We start from the raw sequence: 23560 nt of genomic DNA on the forward strand, positions 1-23560 counted from the left end.
GTTATTTTTGGCCAAAAACTGCTGAATACTCAGCGGTGTGGACAGATGTGCTTATACATCACCCATCATGAAATGGTCAAAGGTCTTCAAAGAGAATTCACTTAAGCCAAACTCAGCCTCTGACAACAATACCATCTAGACACAGATGGGTTTCTGGAACACTCACTGAGTGAGGAAAGCCTGTACTATAAGGAGCCCACCCTCCAGAAGATAATTTTGCTTTGGAGTGTCCCTGCTCGTAGAAGAAAGGTCAAAGAATGACATAAGAGTCCTCCATAATGCTCACTCGTCGAAACACTAATCAGATGGTGCCATGTTCTTGCCCAAACTTTTTCATGGCTCCCTACTGCTTCCTGACTACAATTCTTCATGCAGGTATTCACATACCTTAAGATATGACTCCTAAGCCATATTTCAAAAGCTCTCTCCCTAATTCACCGGTTCCAATGCACCTAATGCTGTAGACCTGGCTACCCTTCACCGAGGGAACCCCCTCATCAGTCATTGCATGCCTTCACCCACATTGTTCCCATTTTCAAGAATGACATTCTTCCCCATCTCTACCAGTTGACACCGCTTCTTAAGGCTCAACTGCCACTCCCTCCACAGAGCTTTCCGAGCTTATCCCAGCGAATCTCTCTGGTTTAGGTTATAGTTGACCATGAGGTGTCAGATGCCCCTGTGGGCTCCTTGAAGGCAGAAACACATCTCGTGTTCACTTCAGCAGCACACACACTAACACCGGAACGTTACAGAGAAGATGAGCATGGCCTCTGTGCAAGGATGACACACAAATTCATGAAGCACAGACATGTCCCACTGAGCTTCCTCTCACCAACCCCTCTGGGCCTTGCACACATGCATCACCAATTAAATATTTGTGTGATAGCATTTTTCATGCATTAAACTTACAGTTTACTAATCTAGCTGGACTGCATTTAATTGAGTCAGCATCTTTCATTATGTTACTATACAGAAGTCCTCCCTTATTTGTAATCTCACTTTCTGCAGTTTCCATTACCCATGGTCAGCGGCAGTGCAAAGGATATTGAATGGAAAATTCCAGAAATAAACATTCATATGTTTTAAATTACACTCTGTTTGGAGGAGTGTGATGAAATCTCGAACCATCCTGCTGCATCTTGCTCGGGATGTGAGTCATCCATCCCTTTGCCCAGAGTATCCATGCTGCGCACGCTACCTGCCTGACCATCGCCTAGCTGAGGTCTCCGTCATTATATCGACTATCATGGTGTGGCAGTGCTTGTGTTCAAGTGATTTTTATTTTTGTTAATAATGTCTCATTTATCTCATTCATCTCATCACATACACAATGTATCATCTGATCTTTTTTGTTAATAGTTGTTGTTAATCTCTTACTGTGTAATTCATGAGGTGAACATTAACAAAGGTGTGTATGTGCAGGAAAAACCATAGTATTGATGGGTTCGGTGCTATTCCAGATTTCAGGCATCCACTGGGGGGGGAGGTCTGTGAAAAAGGGGGGGACCACTGCATTAGCCACTCTGTCCTTGAACCCAGCCTTCCTTGGCAATCAAAAAGAGGCTCTTGGGGGGTGGGATGGCATCTGCAGTCAACTTCAGTTTGAAATACAGCCTTTCAGCATTTATTGATGGTGCAGAATTCCACACCATGTTTAGAGAAATTCTGGAAACTGATTTGAAATGGAAAATTATAGTTTATTTCAGGGAAACATGAATAAGGGTTGTCCTAAAAAAAACTGGACTACGTACACACATTTATGGTTTCCTCTCACATTCCATCAACACACACAGAAATCTGTGTGTCCAGTGCAATCCTTTCCTTACCCAAACTCCATGACATGAGTCTCTAGTGTACAGTTGGCAAAACAACTTTGAAAGGAGCTTTAGAACAGCTTGACTTGGTGCTGAAACCTCAGGACGAGATGAACCAAGAGAGCCTTGTCCAACGGTTAAATTGCTTTTTATCCACTTCACTCTGCCAGAGGCAGCTGAAGCATGTCTCTCAGTGTTTCTTTACACACCGTGGGTACTTGGTATGAAGTCAACATCCAATACTTGCCAATAAATAAATCTCCTCTACAAAAGAACAAAAACAAAAACAAAAACACTCCACTATATTTCCTAGCCTGACTCACCATGTTTAATGTGCAGGATTACAGGAATATTTAGGACGTATGGGTTTTTTTAAAAAATGAGAGCTGTCATTTAAAACCGTCTAAGGAGTGTCCGTCTGCATCTCAATGAGAAGCCCAAGAACCTCCTTCATGGGTCACTGTGCTTGCCACCTCCTGCTGGTCAGACTCCGAGCTGGACACTGGGATACAGAGAAGGACCACACCCGTTCACTGTCCTCACAGCGCTGACAGTGCTGTGGAAAAGACACACCTGTAAAATAAATTCTGTGTAATCAGGGAATTCTGCATATCACATGGAGAAAACAGAAAAGAAGGTTGCAGGGATGCCGGGGCTGAGCAGATAGAATAGACTTCACAGACTTCATAAGGCATGTGACGTGTGAGCTGGATTTGGGAGGATAAGCAGGACTTCAAAAGTGGATGGGGACAAAGGGCAGCCCAGGCAGATGGAGAGGTATGTACAGAGGCACAGCAGCATGAAAAAACCTGCTCGGTGTAGGGAATTACAAGTGCTTCAGGGGATTACCATGGAAACATAAAGTGGGTGGCAGGGGAGAGGCGGGGTGAGGCTGGTGGGAAAGGAAGGACTGAGGTTACAAAAGATGCAGCTCTTGGTGCAGGCCAGAAGCTTCAGCTCTGCTCCAGTCGTGATGGGGAGCCAGTGCAAGGTCTTGTGCCATTAGCAGCACAGCCAGACTTGTACTTTAAAATGCCTCTGTAGGGGAAAGTAACCATTGCTATTGGATAGTTTTGAATTGACCTTGCAGATCCACTTACTCCTTGCTCTGTGCCCAGGAGGCTGACCTCGGCAGACAGCATCCACGGGCTTCCTTCCCCGCAGCTTGCTTGCACTTGGCAGACTCTGGCAGGAACCCAAAGGACAAGAGGAGCAGTTAGGTACTGTATTATTCAGGGTTCTCCAGAGAGACAGAACCGATGGGAGAGTGCATTTATGTAGTTATACACACATATATGAATGCATGTATCTAATTATGTATGCATATAGTTCTACATATGTACATGTATATACATATGTATGAGAAAGAGAGAAATTTTAAGGAATAGCCATATTTAACTGTGGAACTGACAAATTCAAAATCTGCAGGACAGGCAGCGGGCTGGAGACCAAGGGAGATTTGTTGCGATCTTGAGTCCAAAGGCAGTCCCAAGGCAGAATTCCTTCCTCCTCAGGAGCCCTCAGTCTTTTTTCCTATTAAGGCCTTCAACTGATTGGGTAAGGCCTGCCCACATTATGGAGGGTAACCTTCTTCACTTGACGTTTACTGACTTATTGTTCATGATATCTAAAAAAATAACTTCACAGCAACACTGAGACTGCTGTTGAACCAAAAATTGGATACTATGGCCTAGACAAGTTGATGGATAAAATCGACCATTACAGGTAGTTATTGCCTTCACTCCCTGACTGCCAGGCTGTGAGTTGGTACTGGCCACCATCCTTCCTGCTGGCTGGCACTGACCTTCAGCTACAGTTCTGTCCTTGACCTTTTGACACAAATGGTCAAGCATCTTGTCATTGCCAACCCTGGATTATCTTAACCCTGCCCACAACTTTATAGATAGTCCCTTCATCAGATTCTCCTCAATGATACCACTTCATTATTGCATTTTTTGGCTGTCAGGATTCTGACATTGACTCTTGTCATTGTAGGGTTCATAATCTTAAAAAAAAGAAAACAATGCATGAGCCAATCAGACACAAATCTTCAGCAGACTGTAAGCCCTACAGGGTGTGAATCATTGTTTTGTTCAGTGATCTATGTGTCTGTTACACAGTAGATGCTCAATAAATATTAATTGAGTGGATGAACAAATAGATCTTCAACTTTAGGAAAACAAACTTTAGAAGTTCCTAGAAAAGATATATGCAAATCCTTGGCTAGAAGCCCCTAAGGAGGATAACATGTTTAAGAGGGGTATTGTGTTCTAAAAATGAAAATTTAGAAAATAAAACTGCAAATGAATTCAATGAGAATAAAGACAACTTTCTTGACAGCTCTAAACGAAGAAATATGTAGCTACATAGGTAGCTTTCTGAATGAAGAGACATATTTGAAAGAACACAAACAACAGAAATCTAGAAGAAGCAAGATGTGTTGCTTAGTTAAGGACAAATCCCAGACCGACATAGCCTTCTGTGAAATGTGTCAAGAAGGCTATAACCCAGAATGCGTGGAAACACTACCGGGGACAGAAGGACCCTGTCAGCACAACGCTGGAACAAGAGAGGGAACAAGGAGGGCAAAGGGTGGGGGGTGGTGACAAAATCGCCCAAGCACCATTTGCAGTTCTCTTTTCAACAAGTCTTCAAATGACACATGAAGGGTACTCACTGTAAAGAGGGGAATGATACTCCGGGTGGGCAGAAAAACAGAGGCCACTGGCTGGTTAAAGATACTCATTTTCTTATCTTCAGACAAACCCCAGACCAAGGCTAAAAGAAACGGCAGATGCGATTTCTGAGACGTTACTGGTCACCTATTTCACCTCAGGGGTCTTCAAACACTGTCTCTCTGCCTGGAACACGAATGGGCCTTGCTACCTACCTGACCTTACCAGGCCCTCAGCAGAATCAGGTCTCTCCTGGGAAGTCTTTCTGAGTCCTCAAGACTGCTTAGTGCCTTCCCACCTGCTCTCCCATGTGGTCCTTCTCTGAATGGCCTCCTAAGGGGACTCACGCTGAAACGTGGGAAAACAGCCCTGCAGGCTCCACTGCCTCCCTCCACAAAAGCTAAATTCATGAGACAGGTGCTGGTGAAAACAAAAGTGTTTTCACTTCAGGGGCTGGCAACCTGAGAAGATGGCAGGCTCATGCCTCAAAAACCATCTTAATGACTCAGGTAGGCTGAGATTTTTATAAGGAAGGAGAGAGGGGGCAGCAAGGAGAGGAGGGTGGAAAGTTCTCCATGTACAGGCTGGCAGGGTCATTTCTAGTAAGGACCTCAAAGCTGGCCTGGTATGTGTCATCCTGGTTTTTTTCTTTTTTTCAACCCAAGCATGTGCCCTGACTGGGAATCGAACTGCAATTGTCTGGTTTGCAGGCCCGCGCTCAATCCACTGAGCTACACCAGCCAGGGCTGTCTTGTCTATTTTTTTTAAATTTTTTTATTGATTATGCTGTTACAGTTGTTCTATTCCCCCTTTCATTCCCCTCCACCCTACCCCCCACCCCACCATTACCCCCCCTTTAGTTTATGACCATGTGTCTCAAGTCCTTTAGATTCTATATTTCCCATGCTATTCTTGCCCCCCCATCTATTTTCTATCTACTGTCTATGCTACTTATTTTTCTGTACCTTCTCCCCCCTTCTCCTCCTCCCACTCCCCTGTTGCTAACCCTCCTTGAGATCTTCATTTCTATGTATCCACTCCTGATCTAACTGTCCTTTTAGTTTGCTTTCATTTTAGGTGTGGTTGTTAATAACTGTGAGTTTGTTGTCCTTTCACTGTTCATGTTTCTTTAACTTCTTTTTCTTAGATAAGTCCCTTTAACATTTCATATAATAAGGGCTTAGTGATGATGAACTCCTTGAATTTGATCTTATCTGAGAAGCACTTTATCTGTCCTTCCATTCTAAACGAAAGTTTTGCTGGATAGAGCAATCTTGGTTGTAGGTCTTTGGATTTCATGACTTGGAATACCTCTTTCCAGCCCCTTCTTGCCCAGAAGGTCTCTTTTGAGAAATCCGCTGACAATCTGATGGGGACTCCTTTGTAGGTGACTGTCCCCTTAGCTCTTGCTGCTTCTAGGATTCTCTCCTTCATTTTAATTTTGGCTCATGTAATTATGATGTGCCTTGGTGTGTTCCTTCTTGGGTCCAACTTCTTTGGGATTCTCTGAACTTCCTGGATTTCCTAGAAGTCTATTTCCTTTTCCAGATTGGGGAAATTCTCCTTTATTATTTGTTCAAATAAGTTTTCCACTGGTGGCTGTGTCTTTCCCCCTTCTGGTACCCCTATAATTCGGATGTTGGAGCATTTAAAGATGTCCTGGAGGTTCCTAAGACTCTCCTCATTTCTTTGAATTCTTGCTTCTTGACTCTTCTCTGTTTGGCCATTATTTGCTTTCTTCTGGTCCACTCCATTGATTTGAGTCCCAGTTTCCTTTTCATTGCTATTGGTGTCCTGTGCAATTCCATTCATTTCAATTAGTTTCGCCTTCATATATTTGTCTAATTTGTGGCTATAATCAACCAGTTCTATGAGGATCCTGATCACCAGTGTTTTAAACTGTGCGTCTGAGAGTTTTGCTATTTCTTCATCGCTTAGATCTATAGGCTCTGGGGCTTTGAGATCTTCTTGCGCCATTTTTGGTCTGTTCTGGCCCTTTAAGTGTGAGAAGCGGTGTCTTGGACTCCCAGGTCGCTGGGTTGTGACGCTGTATGTGGGGGCGTGGTCAGAGCGGGGAAATGGCGGCCCCCTCTGCTGTTTCTCACATCCGGGTGAGGAGCAGCGCCTTAGGTGGTTCACCTGGGCTGGGCCACTCAGAGTCGCTGGGTTATGACGCTGTATGTGGAGGTGGGGTCAGAGCAGGGAAATGGTAGTACTCTCCCTGCCGCTAGCCGTGGGACCCGCTGGGTCCCGGTCCAATCGCCCACTCCCTGGACTGTCCACCGGCGCACAAATGCGCGACCACAGTGAACACGCAGCCCCGCTTCCGCACGGTCGCTCGCCTGGTCGCTCGCTCGGTCGCTCACTAGGTCCAACCCTGCGCCTGGATTCTGCGCGCCTGAGTCCGTCTGACCGAGTTTTCCTGTGCAACCCCACTTCACCAGCCGCTGGTTTCGCCCCTTACCAGTCAGGCTGAAGAATTTGTTGTTAATGGACTTCCGAAAAGTTCAATTTTCCGTGTTCTGGCTGTGTTTTCTGTTGCGAATATTCAGTTGTCTCTAAACTTGGTTGTGTGAGAAGGCACGGCACATCCACCTATGCCTCCATCTTGGCGGAAGTCTCATCCTGGTTTTACATCATCCTGGTTTTATGGTTGAAGGTCAGCAAATCTCCCAGAGCTGTGATGACTGGAGGTGAGAATCTGTGTCCTTTGAAGTTGGTTCCTAGGATTCTCATACAAACATGCAGTTTATCTACTAGCACCATATTAGTCAGAGTCAACATTTATAGAAACAATGTCAAAAGAACGGTGGGGTGGGTTACAGTTCCCCACTGTTATGATGCCATTCATCAGTGCCTTCCAGGCACAGCTGGGTTCAGGCTATAATCTTCCTGAGGGCAGAGACAAGGTCTAGTTCACCACTCTCCCTGGTGCTCAGTCCAGTACTAGCATGTGGTAGAAATAACAGTACCAACCATAATAATTATACCTAATACACAGGCACCCCTTATTTTATCGCTCTTCACTTGACTGCACTTCACAGATGTTGCATTTTTTTTTTTTACAGATGACAAGGCAAGTCTCTATCAGAAAAATGATTATAATTACTTTATTGGGATACTCGCTTTCCTCTGGTGGTCTAGCACCAAACCCACAATATCTGTAAGGTATGCCTGTACTGTATTAGTTTCCTAAGGCTGTTGTAACAAAGTCCCACAAACTGGTGGCTTAAAACAACATACATTTATCCTCACAGTGCTGGAGGTTAAAAGTCTGAAATCAAGGTGTCGAGGTAGCCGTGTTCCCTCTGAAACCTGCAGGGGAGTCCTTGGTTGTCTCTTCCTAGGTTTTGGTGGTGACCATCCATCCTTGGTGCTCCTCAGCTTACAGCTATGTAACTGCAGTCTCTGCCTCTCCTGATACCTGATATTGCCCATTGTCTTCACATGTGTCTTCATATGGCATTTTTCTGCTCTTATAAGGACATCAGTCATATGGGGTTAGGGCCCACCCTAAAGACCTCATCTTAACTGGTTTGCATCTGCAAAGACCATGTTTATAAACAAGGTCATGTTCACAGGTACCAAGGATCAGGGTTTCAACATAGCTGTTTGGGGGACCCAATTCAATCCAAAACAGATGTACTGAGAGTTTGTTGTGTGTAGGACCATTCTCAGTGTTTCACATGTATTAACTCATTTAATCCTTACACACCCTTGTGAGGTGGGCATGATAACCATACTCATTGGATAGACACAGGAATTGAGGTAGAGAGAGGTAAAATAATTTACCCCAGTCCAAATTTCAAATAAATTCAGAAGACAAGCCTTTCCCTTTTCCTTTCCCTTTTCCCCATCCCTCTCTTTCCTTCAACTTTCCCTTGAGTAATTGAAGAGCTATTGTGGGAATGGCTTCGATAGCACTCCCAAACTTTAATATGCCTGCAGACCACCTGATGATCTTGTGCACGTGTAGATGCTGGATTCAATGGTCTAAGGAAGGAGAGGAGATTCTGCCCTTCCAAGCAGCTCCTGGGTGCTCCTGCTGCTGAGGAAGGAGTACAGACCGCAACACAGAGCACCTGGTTCCCAGGTCCCAGCCATAGCAGAGTGACGTGGGGTTCTTTTAAAAATTACTGACTCTCAGCACTCACTTAGAACCTACTGACTCAGAGTTTCTAGAGTGGGGCCTCAGAATCTGTATTTTAAGGGAGGTGATTCTGAAGGGGACCCTGATTTGCAAATTACTGGTCTAGACAAACTGCTTGTTGATGTGAGTCGGCCTGTTACAATTCCTGATCTCATCCTAGCTAAGATCAAGACATTTGAGTCAAAGGATGGTGATTAGAACACTGAAAGTGGCTGGGTAACTATATCAAAGAATATATCAACCCAGAGGCAGCCCCTTATATGGGTAGTCTGACCTTGACCTAGGCAAGATACATTTAAGTGACTTACTTATCTGCTTTAGGTGGTAAAAGGCTGGGTGGAAGAACTTGTATAATTACTGAAAGAAAATAAAGATTTCCCAGGCTAAGACAGTGAGCTCAAAGAATAATAAGATTAAGTCCTACAATCTGGTTTATAAAACAGATTGTAAAGGGTGGAGAAAGCCTGTCTTGATAATTTTTTATATACAAAGAACCTAGAAGGTTTAGCTCATAACTAATTTAATGTAAACCAGCAATACAGTGCATCCATCAAAACATTTCATAAGCAATTTAAATCTCTATTTCTATTCATAGAGAAAGGCACCCAGAATAAAGAAGGTTCCAGCCGCAGGTTCCCTGCCCGGACAGAGCAGAGCAGGGGAGCCAAGTTCACACTGGGGAGCTGAGCATTGAGAGTGGCACTGATTGTGCCCTGAGGAGAAAGATCAGGCTGGCAAAGAGTTTGTAAAAAATAGCCCCATAGAGCATGGATGGGAAAAACGGATACTGGCTTGGGTTACAGAAGACAATAGAATATTTGACCTCCATCTAAAGGTACTTGGGAGCTTGTCTGAAAGAGAAAGGACCTTGTTCTAAGTAGCTTCAAAGAAGCAGAAGCAGGATCAATGGATAGAAGTTGCGGGAGGGGGGGGGAGGAGGGGGACGGCAGGGGGATATTTTAGCAAACACGGAGTGTTCTCAGACTTGATCTGGTTAACGGTGGAACGAGAGGCCTGATGGAAGACTAGCTCCATGTTCCTCCAAGTGTCCCAGGAGCAGTGAGTGTCACAGAAAGGGTTCTTTTCATCGTGTGGAAGGCTGGGCCAGGCGGCACGCTTCGGCTGGAAACGGTTGGTGATGTTGACAATAGGACTTCATCTTGACCAAGATGCTTTCATGTATTATCACAAGTTTGCTTCATCTCTCCAGAGGTTTGGTTTTTGTTGACTCTTTCTCAAAAGTGGAATAATCGTGTCCAGATTTTAAATCCTTCTTTTAAGGTGGTCTGATGCTGCTAAAAATAACATTTTGTCATAAGAATATCCATAATTTTAGTCAATATATTAATTATGTACCTATTATTAAAAATATTGGATAAAGATAATAGCTAACACATACAGAACTATGCTATCAGGCATTGGTTTCAGCACATATTAGCTTGTTTAACTTTAACCACAACCCAGTAACTCTATGATAGCATTGTCCCTACCTTTTAGAGGAGGAGACTGAGTCACGAAGACATCATGTGCCTCCCTGAGGTCACACAGCTAGAGAAGGGCGGGGCCAGGACTCACAGCCAGACAGGCTGTTTCCAGAATTGCTCCTCCTCACCTCTCTTCCAAATTACCTCTTTACGTCACATTATAAGATATAGGCTCAGGGCTGACTACCTACTAGGTAGGCACAATTCCTCAAGCCCCACGATACTTTCAGAGGTCCACCAAACTTTTACTTTCTTTCAAAATTAGAAGAAGAAAAGATGAATGTAGGATTGAAGAAATGTTTCACCCTATTTTGGTGGGAGAAGTCCCCTGAACATCAGTAGGTAGCCCTGCCAATTCCACCTGCAGGAATTTTCGAAACACATTTCTTTAAAAAAGGTACTATTTTCCCTCCATTTTCCCCTACATCCTTCCACGTACAACCTCTGACTTTTTAATAATAACCTGCCACCAAGTTCAACTGGTGACTGGTTATAAAAGCTGTGTTCCATCCACTTTGACCTGCCAGCCTGAGCCACCGGCACTGATTGAAGCTGGAACACTCAGAGCATGGGTGAAAAAAAATGGATACTGCTTGGGGTTATAGAAGACAAAAGGGTCCGAGAGTAACTTGTAATTTTTTTCTGAGTGGCTTCGGAAAGGCAAATGGTTACAATCACACTTTCAAAAGGCAGGTGGTATTTTAACTCCGCCTTGTGATTAAACGGATGCCCCTCTTTCTTCCAGGTGACACGAGGGGAAAGGGAGTGATGAAGAGGAAATTCCAGGTACAGGCAAGAGCATGATCAAAGGCATGGAAATGGGGAGAGAGGAGAAATATGAATCCAGCATGGGTGTCGGAGAAGGTGAGTGTGGCAGGTCGGAAATGGATTTACTCAACCTCCTTGCTCAAAGAATTGGAGAGAGAGAGAAGTGGGGGGAGGCAGTCTGAGTTAGTGCAAAAGGATCACAAAATCCACTTGGGCTTAAAAGGAAATTTTTGTCTGGCAGAAAAAATATTTGCCCAGACACTGATGCACGGAGCTTTGGGGGTTGTGAAAAAAGTTTGGAAGGCAACAAAACTGCTTGTCAAGAAAATAACATTTGCCCTGGGCTGATAATTAAAAAGGAGGCATGACTGCTTTTTTTACAACACAGATGTAAAAAACATCCTAGAAATAGAAATAATGTAGGCAAGGAAGACTACCTTCTAGAAAAATTTGATCTGCTTAACGTGTAAAAGAATCTGGAAAGTGGATTTGCAGATGTGAAAAACCCGAGAGCATACAACTGAGAGTCTGAAAGCTGTGTGTTGATTAACAGCTCAAAAGGTTAGAGACGATGAGGACGGTATAGCGCAGAGATGCAAGGGGGAGGAATGTGCTCGAAGAACAGTAAAGGTAAGTGTTTTTAGAGGAAACGTTTTCTTGGTAGTGGTACTTGCTCTTAGGCTGGGGCAAAAGAAGGCCTCTACCTTGGCCCTGACCTTCAGGCCCTCATATTTTGAATCACCTTCCTTGAAATTTTCTATCTTTTTTGGTCTAGAAACTGGACTGGGACCCACTTGGCTCTAGTTCTGTCTCCTCTGTGTAACGTTCTCTGACATTCTGCCTCATGCCTTCGATGACAACCAGATGTCCCAAAGGAGGTCTGGAACTGATACCTCTGGGATCCTCCCAGGGGTCTGTGTGGCCTGGCTCTAGTTCTAGAAGGATGCCCCAAATTGTTTCAATGTGGGTTCTTTCATGGGATCACCCTGGACAGGACCCACGACCACCAGAACAGATATGGGTGGCTAAAAAGAATTTTAATGGTTTTATGAAGATGTAATTCACGTACGATATAGTTCACCCACTTAAAGTGTGCAACAGTTTACCCAAAAAGTATTTGCCCTACATATTCTAGAAGGATTCTTGCCTATAGATCATTGAAATGAATGTCCAAATAGAGGTAAGAATTATGGTGTCCTGTAATCAGTTACCTACAAATTAGAGTCGTTAAAACTTCAGTATATTTTTACTAGAGCATCAGGAGCAGGGGATAGAAGGAATAGTGGAGACGTGGTACTGAAGTGGTACAAGCAAGAATGTCCCAACACTGAAGGGGGAAAAACAAGTCTTCAAATGGAAAGTTCCATTAAGCCTATAGCAGGAGAAATTGAAAATGCACGCTTGGATAGATTATGTAAAACTGCAAAGCATCAGAGAAAAAATGAACATTCTAAAACCTATCAGAGGGGAAAAAACATAAAATCTACAAGAGATGATGATGATGATTATAACTGAGTGACTGCTATGCAGGTACTACATACACCAAGTTTGAAAACATTACTTCAATTAATTCTTATAATACGCTGTCAGGAAGTCATTATCCTCATTTTACAGATGATAGAACTGAGTTGAAGAGAGAAGGCAACATGTCTGAGATTGTAAATCCAACCACGGCACACGATTCAAGGTTGGATCTGATTCCAAAGCTCTTGCTTGGGTTGCTTGTGCAACACTCTTGGTGTCATTTCTAAAAAACTGTTGCCTAACCCATGGTCAAGAAGCTTTATATTTTATAGTTCTAGCTCTTTCCTGGAGGCCTTTCATCCATTTCTATTTAATTTCGTGTATGGTATGCGGTAGGAGTCAACTTCTTTCTTTGAATGTGCATAGCCAGTTGTCCCGCCACCTTTGCGGAAAATACTATTCCTGCCCCCGTTGAATTGTCACGGCATCCTTGCAAAAATCACCTGGCCGAAAAGGTTTGGATTGTTTTTGTTGTGTTTTGACTCTCAGTTCTACTCCATTGTCCTGCGCCTCCCCACACTTGGTTTCTAGTATCTGTCACAGCTGAAGAGATACACCAGAAAGATAAGTAGATCTGAGACAGAGTGAACATACAGACAATATAAAATGAAATCATCTTAACCAAGTGGCTAAATTATTAACATTATGAAGACTGAAGCAGCCTTTATTTGGCAAATAAATCTTTTATTATAAAATGATGACAGAAGATGCTAAGGAATGTTTAAAAATTTTATCCCATTTTGACTGCCATTTACAAAGCTACACTTGCTTTCTCATCATATTTGTCTGCTTGTTCTTCATCTGTTCTTTTACTTTCTACTTTTCTCTGTTCTGATGGTTTTGTTATGTCTTTGAAAACAGCCTATGTTGTTTTCTCATTTCTTGTACGCTATGAGTCCAAGAGTTTAACTAAAAAGCTCATGCCACTGACTTTTGTGATTACTGATTTATGTTTTCCCTCATATTATTTTCACATGTTATAGGCTATTTGCCTTGCTTTTTTTTTCATGTTTGCCTTCTATTTTCTTGCTTATTTTGGATTAATTAAAGTTTTTCTCATTCAATTTTTCTGCCCTATCCATTTGGAGCATATACCAGGGTGGGCAGAAGTAGGTTTACAGTTGTGAGTAGGTGAAAGACAGAGTTTATTCTGGTATTATTATTTATTAACTATTGCATTATTTATTTGCGTTACCACTGTAGACCTCCTTTTGCTCACCCTGTGTGTACTGCATAGGAACCACGATAACAGAGATGGCTCCATTTATCAGTTGCTTTCTCTGTGCCAGCCCACGCTGGGCGCAGCACACCCAGGCCCTTGTTTCCCCAACTACAGGTTAAGTCACTTGTCCGGGGGCAGATGGCCGCAGAGCTGAAGGAGAACTTGGTGTTCCTGATTCTGAACGCAGGCCTTGCCCACCACATGCAGACCAAGCTACCCTTCCAGAGCAGCCTCCCCAAACCAGCCATGTGAAACGACCACTTCTAGTTAGCCTACCTCCAGGTTCCCTGCGCCAGCAAATAGCCTCTCATCAGAAGGATACCTGAGTCCTTTCCTTTCTGTCACTACAAAGCTTACCCATTCCTGCCTGCCTCTGCATCTCTGTCAAACTCAAGCAACGGTGACTGACTCCCTTGCTATAAGCAAACTCTGAAGAAAAGGCATGTTTTCATTTGGCTACCAAATAAGGCTACCCACTTTTTTTTTTTAATTTTCAGTTTTTACAATTTTTGGTTTTAGAAATTCCCTTTGATTCTTTTTCAAAACTGCCTGGTCATTTTTATATCTTCTTGCTCTTTCACTGTCTCTCTTTTTTCTGTCGGCATATTAAACATTTTACCCAATGATTCCAGTACCTGAAATTTTTATGAGGCTGCTTGTATCACTGGTTGCTTCTGTCGTCTCTCACTCACGGTATCTTATTTTCTAGAATGTCCCTTGATTTATTTTTTATTATTATGAGCCCGAATGTGTTATGTTTTCTGTGAGAGTTGCCTAAGGCCTGACCCAAGGTCATATCCTCTAGGAAAACATAACATGTATATTTGCTTCCTCCGGGCACCTGGGAAAGTCCAAAGTCATTGAAGTTGCGTTTGTCTCAGCCAGATAGTGATGTCCTTCTGCTCAGGAATGCCTGAGGCATTCACCCAGGAGAGACTGACTCTTACTGAACCCCACAGGCAATACCCCTCCCTCCACCAGGGCCAATGTTATACCTGGACTGGCCCAGCACAAAACCGTCAGGGAAACTTGAAGACCAAGACTTACTACTCATAAGTACGGGAACGTGTGTGAGGCACAGCAAGCCCAAGGACCGCACAGTAAGGTTGTGGTAGAGAGAGAGGAGGAGAGGAAGTGTACCCTCAGGCCTCTGCATTTATTAGGGTTTGAGTGTGGGGTGCCTAAGTTATCATGGATGAGCTTTTTATTGGCAAATTTAAAGCATAAGAGTGGGAATTAGGGCGTGAAACTGGAGAAGCAGAGTCACTCAAGCATCAGTTATTCAAATTACCCAGAACTTTCTAAAAGGGGAGCTTCATGCCTCAGTGGGGTGACCTGGTGCCTTACCTAGCTGTTTTACTAGTAACTGTGTCGTAACACTGGCAACATGATTATTCAAGATGGATATCTTCGAAATGAATGCCCTGGCAATGAAAAGCTTAATGTCAGATACATATTATAATAAAAAAGCTCAATGTCAGATGCTTACACGACAGAAGTTCTCCCTGGGAGTTTTTCTACCCACGTGGCGGCACATGCACCTAACTCTCTTTAGGCAGCGCTGTGTGAGAGTGAAACTCTGTGCCATTGCTTTTATGTATATTTAAGAATCAAATGTGTTAGCAATAGTGTTTCAAACTGAATATGTAGTTAGGCATGGAGTATTTGATCAGTACCTTCTAAATATCTGAAAAACTAAAAAATAATTACCCTTTAATATAGAAGAAGTGATTACAGTATATGACAAATATATTCTAACAAACATAATAGAACTTAAGGTCCCCTTACGTAGAATGGAAACTAAGTTTAAATTAGTCTATATTTTTTTTCTAGCTGCATAAATACAACAGGTCTGTCTAGAATGCATCCAGGTACATAATAGGAAAAATAGAGATATTTATTGAAGAAGGTACAAGAAACAAGAAACATTTACATAGGACAATGATGCCTCAGTTCCCTTCAAAGTAGGCACCTTGGGACCTCACACAGTTCTCCCAGCATCTCTTCCACTGTTCAAAACACTGCAAAATCCTTTTCTGAAAATGCTGTCAGCTGCCCCATGAGAGTTTCCTGAATCTTATCAATGCCCTGAAATCTGCTCCCTTTCAAAGGTGATTTTAGTTTTGAGAAAAGCCAAAAGTCACAGGGAGCCAAATCTGGGCTGTAGTGGGGCTGGGTCACCTGGGTGATTTGATGTTTTGCCAAAAAACTCTGCACCAGATGTAATGCATCAATGGGCACATTGTTGTGATGAAGATGCCAATCATCAGTCACCCATAGCCGTGGACTTCTGAATTATCTGAATAATTTCTGTGGAGGAATGTTCAAGCTTAACACAAAATTTGATGCAGATTCATTGCTCTACTTGATCAGTCATTTTGAATGCCACAGCCACACAGTACACAAGCTCACTGAATGGCAACTACCACCCCCAATGACCAGTACAGTGAAGTCATCGTTGTTCACACACGTGCATTTCAGTCCATGCTCCTTGGCTGCCAGGCTACATCAATGTTGTGCAAACCATTCTCATTATATTAACGATGGTTGGGCTTTTTCCAGACAGACCTCCTATATGTACACTGGGGATTAATGCACAAGAGTTTTCATCGATGGGACACAATCAACATAAGTTAGAGAATGTTGCTTTGGTATCTTGCGAGAGGACAGTTAGGAAAAAAACAACAACCAGGAAAATTGATATAAGAAAATCAGCAAGAGGTACTGACATAGGAAATTTTAGTTTATATTAAGAATACTGAGGTAATTTGTATATATGATTACCTCAGATCTGAGGGTCTCTACTGGCAAATTCTCTGAAGTTATATACATAATTATTAATTTTAACTAACTTAAAGTCTTTATGATGCGGTAGCAATTTGGTGCTAAGCAAATTTTCATTCCGTGTTGCTTCACAGAAGAGGGTCCCACTCTATACACACTGTACTAAAAATACATCCTTGGAAAACAGGAACATTACAGTTCTTCCTTCAGTCACGTCCTTGTCTGCTAGCCCGGCACTGGCACACTTTCCCAATGTAGCCGGTACCGCAGACGTTGTCTGCTCCAGCATCCAATTTCTTTTCCCAGCTTGCCCTGGAAAAAGACAGTAGTGTTTCTGTAGTCTGTCGTCTGTCTCTTCAAATGCTTGCCTGACCTCATTATCCAGAATACACTACAAACACTTCTTCTCAGCACTGAGTTTGTGAAGGGGCAGGAGACTCCCTTAAAAGTGACAAAGCAACATTGAATGCTCTGTCTAGCCAGGCCAGGATTATACAGTTGCCAGGTTGCTATTGGTTTAATGAAAACACATGAGCAATGTGCTGGCCACAACCCCCTGTTCCTGAAACCCTGCTGTGAACACTTCTATAAAAGAAGCAAAAACTAAGAGAACAGCCAACCCCTTGGCTGGCATACCCGCCCACTGGCTGTTCTTCAGGAAGTGCTTTATATTTTACAAGTGGTCACAAAGCTCCGAGGGTGCAGCCGCCTCCCCAGAGTGCCAGCTAGGGAGCCTATCGATCAAACGTCCGTTCTTACAGTTGGGTGACAACTGGATTACACTGACTGATTTCCCGGTCTTCCACTTGCTGGCCTTGGGGGAGTCTCTCGACTAGTCTGATCCTCAGTGTTCTCTTCTGCAAAATGGAGATAATAAGGATTGCACATGGCTGTTGTGAGGCTTTGTGCAAGCCTCACAACAATAAGAGAAAAGATCTAAAAACAGGTACTCAGCGACTATTAGATTTCTTTCTTTGAGTCAGGGGTACAGGATCTGGGGTGGCCCCTCTTAATGATCCCACAAGTACTCTGGCTGACACTGTTGGTATTGCTAACCCAACAAATAGTCATACACTCTTCCTCTTGGTAGGAAACCCTGATTTTATTTGCATGATATCTGAGTTTGGCTTCTCCTGAGGACAGAGCCTGAGACAAAACTGGTGTGCAGATCTTCCCAGGGATTAGTCATGAGGGTCTTGGGAAGTAGGGCAGAGAAGGAAAAATATCCCATTGAAAGGTCATTGCTGTGAACAGTGGAGTTGATTCCACCAGGACCTTCTGAGAAGCATGCAGAATGCCCCTCAAAGGACAAGATGCAGGAGCATTTCTCCAAAGGTCAGAGACCAGGTTCCACCCTGCACTCGTTAAAGACTGGGGGTAGTAACCCCCTACACTTTTAAGCTATCCAAGTCCGCCAGCTAACTGAACCCACGATCATTACCTGCAGTTTTGGAGCAGCCCAGGGGAGAAAGCAAGATTCTATACTTGAAGCAAGAGGCTCTCAGGAAGAACTGAGTCAAGGTCCATACAAACTCTCCTGGGGAAATGCCAAATGGTGGATGAGTCCAGCGCTATGAGAGGGCCTAGATGCTTCGGCGGCCTGGGGCCCTGGAATAGGAAGCTGTGGCAGCTTCCGTGGAGGATTTGGCAGTGGTATCCCTGGCCCAAGTTGCAGCCAGGGTCGTGGAGCTCACGGAGGCAAGGCCCAGGACAAGGAGTGAATACCTGTCACCAAGCTGGGCTGTCTGGTAAAGGACATGGAGATCAAGGCCCTGGAGGAGGTCTATCTTTCTCCCAGCCCATCAGGGAATCTGAAATCACTGACTTTTTCCTGGTGGCTTCCCCGAAGGATGAGGTTTTGAAGATTATGCCCGTGTAAAAGTAGACAAGCACTGGCCAGAGGACATGGCTTAAGACATTTGTCACCATTGGGGACTACAAGTGACATGCTGGTCTGGGTGTTAAGTGCTCAAATGAAGTAGCTGCTGCCAGCCATGGGGCCATCGTGCTAGCCAAGCTCACTCTTGTCCCCGTGTGGCGAGGGTACTGGGAGAACAAGATCAGCAAACCCCACAGTGTCCCTTGCAGGGTGACTGGGCACTGTAATTCTGTGCTGGTAAGCCTCATCCCTGCCCCCATGCCCAAGAAGCTGCTGATAATAGTTGGTATCAATGACTGCTACACCTAGGCCAGCGGCTGCCCCGCCAACCTAGCAACCTCACCAAGGCCACCTTCAATGCCATCCCTGAGACCTACAGTTATCTCACCCCCACCTCCAGAAAGAGACCGTGCACACCAAGTCTCTCTGTCAGAGGTTCATGGACCATCTTGTGAAGACCCACCCCAAAGTTTCTGTGCAGAGGACCCAGGCTCCAGCTGTGGCCACCACATAATTTTATACAAGAAAAATAAAGTGAATTGAGCCTTAAAAAAAAAAAAAAAGGTCTATATGAAACTGCCTACCCCAGCTAGATAATTTTCAGGACCTAGTGAGAAATAAAAAGATAGGATTCTCTGTTTTAAAGAAGTTATTAAGAATTTCAAGACAGCACGAGAAGAGCACTAAAGCAAACATATGTAGCCTGTCCGGGAAAAGTCCAGCCATTGTTATTACAGCGAGGACAGTTCACCCGATATTGGTGTAACCTGGCAGCCAAGGGGAGTGGACTGGAATGCACATGTGTGAACAGTGACGACTTCACTGTACTAGTCAGTGGGGGCGGTAGATGCCATTGAGTGAGCATGTGTGCTGTGTGGCTGTGGCATTCAAAATGACCGAGTGAGTAGAGCAAAAAATCTGTATCAAATTTTGCATTGAGCTGGAACATTCCTCCAAGGAAATTATTCGGGTGATTTGGAAGGCCACAGCTACGGGCGACTGGTGCTTGGCCGCTGCATCGTGACAACACGTCCACTCTTGCATCACGTCTTGTGTAGGAGTTTTTGGAAAACATCGAATCATCCAGGTGACTCAGTGCCCCAAACCCCTACAGCTCAGACTGGGTGCCCTGTGATGTCTGGCTTTCTCCCAAACTAAAATCATCTTTGAAAGGGAAAAGATTTCAGACCATCAGTGAGATTCAGGAAAATATGATGGGGCAGCTGATGGCAACTGGGAGGATTGTGCAAGGTCCCAATGTGCTTACTTTGAAGGGGACTGAGACATCATTGTCCCATGTACAATGATTCTTGTATGTTGTATCTTCTTCAGTACGTGTCTCTATTTTTCATAGTACATGTCTGGGTGCTTCCTGGACAGAACTTTCATATGTGCATACACACAGACAGCCTGCAAGCCACCATTTCTACTGCATGAATCAATGAACCCATACTTCAAACCTAAAGCTGAGAGGAAATGGACACCCCTAAAACACACATCATTATTCAGCTGCTTATAAACAAAATCCTTTACTTCATGTATTTTCTCCCACTAACTGAGGGCCTGTGTAGTAGCCTGATTGCAAAACTGGTCTGGATTATCCTTTCTTCCACCTATCCATGCCCTTTGTAATGTAACTTTACATTGTGGCTCCTCACAACAAGAGTTGAAGTTTATTCCCCCACCGATTCCCTTTACTATGGGCTGGCTTTGTGATTTGCTCTGGACAACAGAAAGTGATAAAAGCACTGATGCATCTTTTCGAAGCCTAGGCCTCAAGGGGTCTGCCTGCTTCTCCTGTATCTCCTGGAATCCTGTAACTTCCATGCGAACAGGCCCAGGCTAACCTGCTGGGAGCAGGGAGCAGGGAGGTGGACCACAGGGAGCAGAGCTGAATTCAGTCCAGCCAGTACCATCCTAGGCCAGGACGCTGCTGATCCCCAGTCCTGTGAGGGAGCCCAGCCAAAACTCAGAAGAGCTGCCTACAAAGGTAGCACAGCTGACAACAAATACAGGAGTGAGTCCAGCCACAACCAGAAGAACCATTCAGATGATTAACAGACTTGAGAACAATAATTAATGGCCATTGTTTTAACCCACTGAGTTTTTGGATACTTGTTTTCCAGCCATAGTTAATTGACATAGCCCATAAAGCAGGGGTGTCAAACTCATTTTTACCAGGGGCCACATCAGCCTCATGGTTGCCTTCAAAGGGTTGAATATAATTTTAGGACTGTATAAATGTAACTTCTCCTTAACAGTTAAGTAGAAACAAGGTGCCAGGCCAGATAAAACAAGGTGAAGGGCCAGATTTAGCCTGCAGGCTTTGTGTTTGCCACCTGTGCTGTAAAGCATAAGGCACTGGGCTAGTTTTCAACAAATTATTGTTATGTGCTTAATGAATGCCTCCCACAATGCTCATACATGTCTGCTTGTTGAGATTCTGATGGTAATCCCACAGGTTATTTATTTGTTTAAAAAATGTGGCCCCTTCACCTGTATTTAAGGTGAAGCTTCATATGCCTATACTGTCTAAATGGTAATTGCAATTTTATTTTGTACCAGAACATTTGCTTTTTACTGGCATTAGCCTGGTCCATCACATTGCCACAATCAAAAGGACACTTTTTTTTAAGCGAGGTGTTATGACAAGCTATCATAGACTCTGAGCAGGGACTACTCTCACAAGCTCTGTCCCCCTTTTTCTTCTAGCACGGTGCTTGGCATATGTCTGAATGTTTGAATTGAGTATTTAAATCTGCCAGGGCAAACCTGTTGTTCTAGTCAAAACTGGAGTAACCTCATGTTTGTGAGCCAAACCACAAAACACCCGAACCCAGTGTTCTCAGAAAGCTTGAGTCAGTTCTATGGTCGCTTTTGGAAAATTCTGAAACAGGCTAACCATTTAGAGCCAATGTACAGCAAAGGGAACTCGTTACAAGCAACTGTGTTTCAATGAAGCAATTCATTTCACAGACTGAAAGGAGGGATTTGGGTAACAGGTATGTTTAAGTTTCTCAGACTTCAAAATAAAATTTTGAAAACCTGTATTTTAACCTGGTGCATAAGGCCAGGGGTTTGTATAGCACAGTGGTTCCCTTAAATAGATAAAAAGCATAAGATTTTAAAATACATATCCATCATATCTACTGCACAAAATTTCTCTAACAAAATGTAATTCTGAAATACCATTAGTAACTTTAACTTTTGGTTCCAACAGAATCTGTAAGATGTTTTTGCTGATTCACTTGGCACAAAAGGTTTCCCTAAAATACAGTGAAAATCCACGTGTAAAACAGATTTTCCAGTGAACAAACACATTTTGACTCTGGTGGCTCTGGTTATGATGTAAAGCAAGCTCCGAGATTCCTAATGAATTTTTTTTATGTTATGATGTATTGACAGAACCATTCTTCTGACAGGCACATAGGAAAACCAAAACTATTTAAAGCTGTCATTTAACACTGACAATTTATTGTTAGGAAAATGCATTACTCTTTTTTTAGAGTCAAACAGCATATAATCTAAGACACTCATAGGAAAATAAACAGTTCCGTGGTTTTCCATCTTGCTCCATGGTATTTCCAATTTGTCAGACAAAATTCTAATTTGTCAATGATTATTCCAAAATGTCCTATCTCTGACAGAAGGAACAAATCAAACAATAAGGAAAACAAACTTTATAGAGTAAAATACCATTTGGGAGAATAGGAAACAAAAGGGAAATATAATGAGCAGCGATGAAATGATCAAAGCAACAGTTCGTTTTACTTTTGTGATGTTGCCCTGTAATAGGAAGCTTCCATGTCAGCCGGGCTAGATGCGCACTACTCCTAATCAAAACCAGTTGGTTCATGTTTTCTGTTCCATACTGAGCAACAATAAGCAAAACTAGAGGCTTCTCAAAGTAGCCTTAAGAAACTCAAAGTCCTTAGCCTCCCAGTAGGGCTTAGGTTTCAAAGTAGAATTATTAAGGGGGAAAAAGCGAAATCTCTTCCAAATCCAAATTACAACTTTACCTGATTATCAGTCTCAGATTTCAAGTGTTAAAGACACAGTTTACTCTCACTTCTTGTAACTGGTTTTGTGCAGCTGTTTAAGCTTCAGACCATAAATTTGTGGATGCCAAGAGTCCTGGCTCTTGAGATTTTGTATGTTTGTTCTCTTGGATTGACTTGTCATAATATTCCATCTATTTTATCATAACAAGCAGTCCTTGTTTTATTTGTCTTTGAGCTTTGTGTCAAGGTTTGATAGGGAGAAAAAGGAAAATAACTACCTAGTTCTTCTCTGGAGAAATAAAATTTCTTGTAACTACTTCTAAGTGGGTCAAATGTTTAGAAACCTCCCTATTTCATTGTCTTGGGTTATCCTTTCAGAAGATAGAAAATAGAAAGAGAGGAGGAGTGTATTCTTGATTCTTCTTCCCTTACAATCTTCTAGTTCTTGGGACATTTATTTCAATTTAATCCATTTATAAACAAAATTTTATTGTTTAGCACCTGTGAATACTGGGGTGACAGGTGAGCTCCCCAATGACAATATTTTCAGAATTCTCAAAGAAATAAATTTAGGTAGGAATAAAAGCCACAAAACAAGATAAAGTTTAAAACTAGAATCTACTAGAAATGTTAAAATTAAAAACACAGTTGTTAAATTTTTAAAGAATCTAATTGATGAGATTTGTAGCAACTTTTTTTACTGCTAAAGAGTGAACAAGTCACTTGGAATACTCAACAAAGTTTATGTATCAGAATGCAGCTTATAGAGATAAATAGAATGGAAATATTAAGGTAAAGTTTAAGGAGGGCTTAACCGGACCCTTCAATATATTTTTACTACAGTGTCAGGAGCAGAGGATCGAAGGAATAGTGGAGAAGTGATATTGAAGTGGTACAAGCAAGAATGTCCCAAAACTGAAAAGGAAAAATGAGTCTTCAAATGGGAAGTTCCATTGTCTATAGCAGAATAAATTGAGAACACACTCTTAGATAGATCATGTAAAATTGCAGAACATCAGAGAAGAAATGAATATTCTAAAAGCTATCAGAGGGAAAAAAGATAATATCTACAAAGCATGATAATGAAATTATGAGCAGATTGCCAATTATATTTCCCCAGAGGGGGGGAAAAACATAATATCTACAAGGCATGATAATGAGGTTATGAGCAGATTACATTCTGAGTCAATGTGCTAAAGGAAAGTAATTTTGATAAATAAATAAACAAATAAAGGAAAGTAGTTTTGGACTCAGAA

General features: G+C 42.9%; 1 non-coding gene and 1 pseudogene across 1 annotated transcript; both read left to right on the top strand.

The window, feature by feature from the left end:
- Positions 1-711: 711 nt before the first annotated feature.
- Positions 712-818, top strand: LOC119057795 (U6 spliceosomal RNA). The gene has a single exon (XR_005084145.2). It is a non-coding gene; the product is annotated as a U6 spliceosomal RNA (small nuclear RNA).
- A 17158-nt stretch (positions 819-17976) lies between these two features.
- LOC119057751 (40S ribosomal protein S2-like) lies at positions 17977-18817 on the top strand (annotated as a pseudogene).
- The last annotated feature ends 4743 nt before the right edge of the window (positions 18818-23560 follow it).

This window comes from Artibeus jamaicensis, unplaced genomic scaffold (genome assembly GCF_021234435.1).
Source record: "Artibeus jamaicensis isolate MK-2021 breed Jamaican fruit bat unplaced genomic scaffold, CSHL_Jam_final contig_332, whole genome shotgun sequence".
Classification (NCBI taxonomy): Eukaryota; Metazoa; Chordata; class Mammalia; order Chiroptera; family Phyllostomidae; genus Artibeus; species Artibeus jamaicensis.